Source organism: Eleutherodactylus coqui, chromosome 9 (genome assembly GCF_035609145.1).
Source record: "Eleutherodactylus coqui strain aEleCoq1 chromosome 9, aEleCoq1.hap1, whole genome shotgun sequence".
Classification (NCBI taxonomy): domain Eukaryota; kingdom Metazoa; phylum Chordata; class Amphibia; order Anura; family Eleutherodactylidae; genus Eleutherodactylus; species Eleutherodactylus coqui.
This window is the reverse complement of record NC_089845.1, coordinates 152,365,071-152,371,070: the sequence shown is the minus strand read 5'-3', so window position 1 is coordinate 152,371,070 and position 6,000 is coordinate 152,365,071.

The following is a 6,000-nucleotide window of genomic DNA, read 5'->3' as shown; positions in this document are numbered from 1 at the left end:
TGGGCCAGGATCCTTTGCCACCCACTCATCCATGAAAAGTACTGGTCCCAAGGGTCAGTTATCCCGGAGTTTCTTTTTAGTTCTTCCGATGTGAGGGTATATGCATATATTGCCATATGTTTTTTTATGCTTTTATACCTGTATGCAAGTTCTATGCAGTGCTAAAATGAGAAAAACTTAATATGTATCCTTAAAAATCATATCCGATATGCCAAGGCTTTGCAAGGCTGAGAGAGATGTGTCCAGAAATTCAGAGATGATACAGAACCGGATACGAAGGCCGCATGCTTGGCTGTTTTCCCAGAAGCGCCATATCAAGATAACGACTGTTTAAATACGTATATGACTAACACTGCCTCAGGCGGAACTGCAGACATCACATATATGGTTATGCAGTGGATTTTGGCCAATAAGGACCATTACACATTTCTAGTGATGTGACAAGGGGTATAAAGCCCAATGCAATCTGTAATAAAGTGCACAGTTATTTCCCCGTGTGAGAAACTATACCAGACCTCCGTGTGTGGTGTTTCTTCTTTACCGCCAGCAGCTGGGCATTGGGGGTGAGCCTGATTGGTGCTGTATGCAGAATTTCCCTGACAGTGCGGTCAGCTTCTTAATGGCAACTGTGACTTTACCTGTGGGTCCCGTGTTGTCTGGGATGTAGGCGCAACAAGTTTCCCCTATCATCTTACAGACACCCCCCTTTTTGACTAAAATCATATCTAAGGCCATTCTATTTTGGAAAGTCATAGTTGAGGTAGGTCCTAATTGGTCAGCTAGTCCCTGTAAGGCGACATCTCTGGTATAATTTATAAACTGCTGCTGATTATGATCCAGTCAACATTTTTATTTACCGTAATGATTGGAAAAATGGACTCAAACCTAGTTTTAAACTCGTCAGGTACCCCCCTTGGCTGTCCTATGGCATCAATGTACACGTGTAGATCAAAACTACCACCAGGAGCCTCTCTTCTCGCTCTATGATAACTATTGGGGGTAACCTCATTATCCTTAAAGCTCTCTTACAGGATGTGGAGGGGCATAAGGGCTTTTGCTAAGGCACACTCCCTTGTCCAATTACCTTTCAGGCTGGTCCTCAACCTCATGTCCCCACAAAGCCAGTAAACATCTCCTAAGGACTGGACCTGGTTTTACGTCCGTTCTACTCCTAGTGTACTGTAGGAGGAGCAATACCCGTTGGTGAGTTCCCCAAAAATCTCCCTTCACCCTGCCTGTTTGCATAGCAGGTGTAGTTTCCGGGGTAGACAGTAATGCTCTTCCTGGGGCAAGGCACTTAAATGGTTATAGAGTATTCCTTTTTCCACTTCTCTCAAGTAGTGTAATTAGTGGAGGTGTTAGTAAAGACCCGTTCGGCGCGAGACAACCCCGATGCAGGGGTTAAAAAAACAACCCGCACAGCGCTTACCTGAATCCCGGCGGTCCGGCATCTTCATACTTACCTGCTGAAGATGGCCGCCGGGATCCTCTGTCTCCGTGGACCGCAGGGCTTCTGTGCGGTCCATTGCCGATTGCAGCCTCCTGATTGGCTGGAATCGGCACGTGACGGGGCGGAGCTACACGGAGTCGGCATTCTACACGAGCGGCCCCATAGAAGACTGCAGAAGACCCGGACTGCGCAAGCGCGGCTAATTTGGCCATCGGAGGGCGAAAATTAGTCGGCTCCATGGGAACGAGGACGCCAGCAACGGAGCAGGTAAGTATAAAACTTTTTATAACTTCTGTATGGCTCATAATTAATGCACAATGTACATTACAAAGTGCATTATTATGGCCATACAGAAGTGTATAGACCCACTTGCTGCCGCGGGACAACCCCTTTAAGGGGACTGTCCCCAAGTGTGGTCGGGCATTACCGCACACAAAACAGCTAGACTTGTCGCTCTTGTTAGCATTGTACCTCATCCACTCCAACCAGAGATTCTGGTCAGAGTAGCCAGTCTCTACTGCCATGGTGTCCGCAAAGGCAGGGTCGGTTATGGTCATCATGGTTTGCTCCTAGACACAAGACCACAGTACAATAGTCGAAGGAATATGTGGCTACTTGAGTGTTGGATGAGTTATACCAGAAGGTAACCCGCATATTTCTCCGACCAAGGATTCCAGTTGGCACTCTCCTCTCTAACTAGCCCCAACCAAAGCAATGTCCACAACATAACTAAGCCTGGTCTCCCGGATCGGAGGCTTTCTTACAGTGTGAAGCGTGGATCTAAGTGGGTCTTCCGGCTAGTTTCACAGCTGTGGCAGTAGTCAGAAGCACCCGGTAGGGACATACAAATCGAGGTTCAAAAAGGTGCTTCCTGAGGAACTTCTTGACATACCTTCCAGCCTAATGGTTGGGTGTATGTGTCCCGGTGTCTGCCTCTGGGTCTGCAAGAGAACACCTGTGCATAGACTTTGGTTAGTGCTTTGGCAAGGGAAATCACATACTTAGTCACCACATCAGATTGTAATTGTAACTACTGGGGATAGTAGTAACCTAGCCTTGGGGCTGACCCAAACAGAATCTCTTAGGGAGACAATGCATAATCCCCCCTGGGTGTATATCTAACACTGAATAAGACTATTGGGTGACTGTCTGTCCAGGTAGCCCTATTTCCGGCATCATTTCAAGCATCATGCTTTTTAGCATGCCATTAAGTTTTTCCACCTTTCCACTACTCTATGGGTGGTAGAGTGTGTAAAAGGCTCGGGATACACCCAGAGCATACATAATGTGTTGCATTATTTCACCTGCGAAGTTCGTAGCTCTGTCTAACTCAATCACTTCTGGTAACCCATATTTGCAGATTACCTCGTTCATGAGCTTCTTTGCGGTTACCTACTCATTTGCCTTGGTGACAGGGTAGGCCTCCAACCTGAAAAGACATCAACAACAAGAAGCACATATTCATACTTCGCAACAGGTGGGAGCTGAATCTAGTCAATTTGCAATCCCTGAAATGGGTAGAGTGGTCTAGGCAAGTGTATTTGGGGCACCTTTTCCTTCTGTCCTGACTCACCTATGGCATAGATCATGCAAACTGGACAAATGATGCAGCAGCTACAGAGAATCCAGGAGTCACCCATCCTCGTTCAAGCCTCAACATCATTGCTGCTTTACTAGGTGTGTCTTTCCGTGTGTCAGTTGGGCCATTATGGGATACAAGAACCGTGGTAGGCAAGTACTGTTGACTGTTCGCCATACACTCTCCTGTTTCTGCTGCTCCCATATTTAGTCCATTTATCCTTTACAGTTACAAGCCAGCAAGGAAGGAAAGTCCTAAACATATTAATGTCCAAGTTTTTGCCTCTGATTCATGCTTTCAGTATCCTTTCTTCTTTCTTCCACGGCTTGAGGGCCGCTGCCTTTGTTGTGCTGGCGGCGAGGGTGTTGCCTCTTGCTTCCTTATCAGGTAAAAGTGGAGCCTCCATGAGACTCTGCACCATTCTTAATTGGTTGTCCTGCTGAGGTAAGAAACTGTCTGGCCTTCCATATTAGGCCGTAATCATGAGCTAAGCCAAATGCATACCGGGAATCAGTGTAAATGGTTGCCGTCTTACCTTTCGCCACTCTACATGCCTCAGTGAGGGCCTTGAGTTCCGCTTCTTGTGCTGAGACATGCGGAGGCAGAGCTTCTGCTTCTAGGACATCTTGTTGTGTCACCACTGCATATCCGATGTGGAGTCGTCAATTCTCACCCTGGAACCATCTGCAAAAAGCTCAAAATATGCATTGTCAAAAGGGGGTTCCAGTAACTGTTTGCATACCTACAGTTTCTTGCTGCATCAGTACTAAATAATCATGTTGATGTTCTATTTCACATATATCAGAATCTTGTAGCAAAAAAATTTATTTTCTTAAAAAAAAAACAACAAAAAAACCCCCGAATAGCTGATCTACAACACCTAGATCACCTATGCCTCCCCCCTTTTGAACCGGGATACTCAATTGAAAAAGGAGTAGCCAGGTTCAAGATAGTACAACGTTGGAAAAAGATGCCAGGAGGCATAGAAACGGGCACATTGTAGGTCAAGGTGACATCGTATGCAGCAAAATCTGAGCGAAAATATCTTTTTTTTTCCCCGCAGTTAGCATTTCTAACACAAGGGGGCGCAACACAAGCAACAGAGTGGGAAAAAAAGCCTATTAGCAGCCACCCAGTCGAAATGGCATTCAAGGGATTACACTGTTTGACTTTGACTATCCTGTCTGAATAAAATTATAGCTTCAGTGGAGACTGACACTAGAATATACAAAAACATAAGGAAAAAACTAAAGAATGCGGATGAATTGACATCCTACTCTGAGCAATTAAGTCCCTCTTTCTCACGTAAAAACCAAGACTACTTTTGGCAAATTGCGTGAAAAAGTTTGCTGGGTGACTGTGGAGAAATAATTCCATCTGTAGGAGCCTTAATTAACATCATCTGTCTGAACATCCATTGGAGAAGCAGGCAGAGGAAGACAGAGCCCCTGGGAACACACCATGAGAAGGCGTCCCCTACTCATGAGTCCCTGGCCTCTGTCCTCCATGTATCAACTCCAATCTTCTATACACTATAAACCAGCTTAATCGTCTACTAGGTCCTAAGCTGCATCTTTGCAAGGAACAAAGGTTTGTTTCCCTGAACTTATCACACATCCAAGATGGCCACATTTTGGAGTGCAATAAAGTCTGGTCAAACAAGACCTTACTTCAGACAATGATGATGTTAGCACTGGATACAGTGGCATTGGGGAATTAGGCCTCCCGAATGTAGCAAGATGGCCGCCAAAGGAGGAAGGGGTGGGGCTTGGGGCTGCAGATCTTCCGGGTGTGGCAAGATGGGTGCTGGCAGAGGAAGGAGCGGGGCTTACTCCTGTCCCGGATTGGAGGGGCCGGAAGTGACATCACACACCCTGAAAGTGAGCACATTGGAGGAAGTAATTTCAGGATGAGGGCGGGGCTCCCCACACTTGCTGCAGAGTCACACTATGTGGGGTTTTTAAACATTGCAAGCATGGCCACCATCATAGGAAGGGGCTGTAGTCAACACAAAGGCATTACATTGTTTATGATACAGGCAATACACATCCCCCACTACCCTCTCACCTCCTCCCCCACCCAATTCTGCTCATGAATCCCTTTTGCTACTCTATACCACCTTTCATCAATCTGAAGCACCTTTGTGTCTGCCAGGGCCCCCTGCTTATCTTCTGAAAACTTTTCTGCATTCTCTGTCTACAACCCAACTCCCCCCCCCCCCTCCATTATTCTCATTTCCTAACATACACTGTTCCTTTCTTTCAACAACTAAGTCACATGCTCTATGCCCCTTATCTTTACTTGCTTTGTTCCCCATTCTCTGTAATTCCTGGATCGATGCCATATTCTACTCTGCCTGCTCATTCTATCCTATCCGAAATTCCTGGACACAGTAAACTCCTTTACTAGATTCCACGTTTCTCTGATCCTCCCAGTAGAATCTTTTCTTTCCTCGCAAATCACAATGCACATTAACTCTTTAACACAAAACAAAAGGAACAGACGGGTTTACTGGGGAATACTCTCAGTGGCTTAAAGTGTACATCTCACACTATCTGTGCAACAGCCCACTTTCTATCAGTAATCCCTATTACTAAACTCTGCACACCCTTTAGACAAGACATTTGGCTATACATAAAGACTGATGATTATATTCAGTGACCAAGACCTCAACAGTATTTGAAGTATCCAGCCGTCAGACACCACTGCTACAATCCCCGAGTATCCCTTATCACATATGAGAACATAACGCGCTCGATCATATAAGTAAATACGCCTATTTTAAAGTTTCTTGGCCCTGCTCTCCAAGTGTATTAGGGCAAACCATGCACTATTACGTAGGAGAGTACGCCTCGGGCATGCTCCCTCAAAGCGTATAGGAACACACACTGTGTCCTGCTATACAGCCCAAGTCCGCCCTACTTCAAATTAACCCTCACAAAATCTGTCTCTTGGTCTTGTGCACACAGTC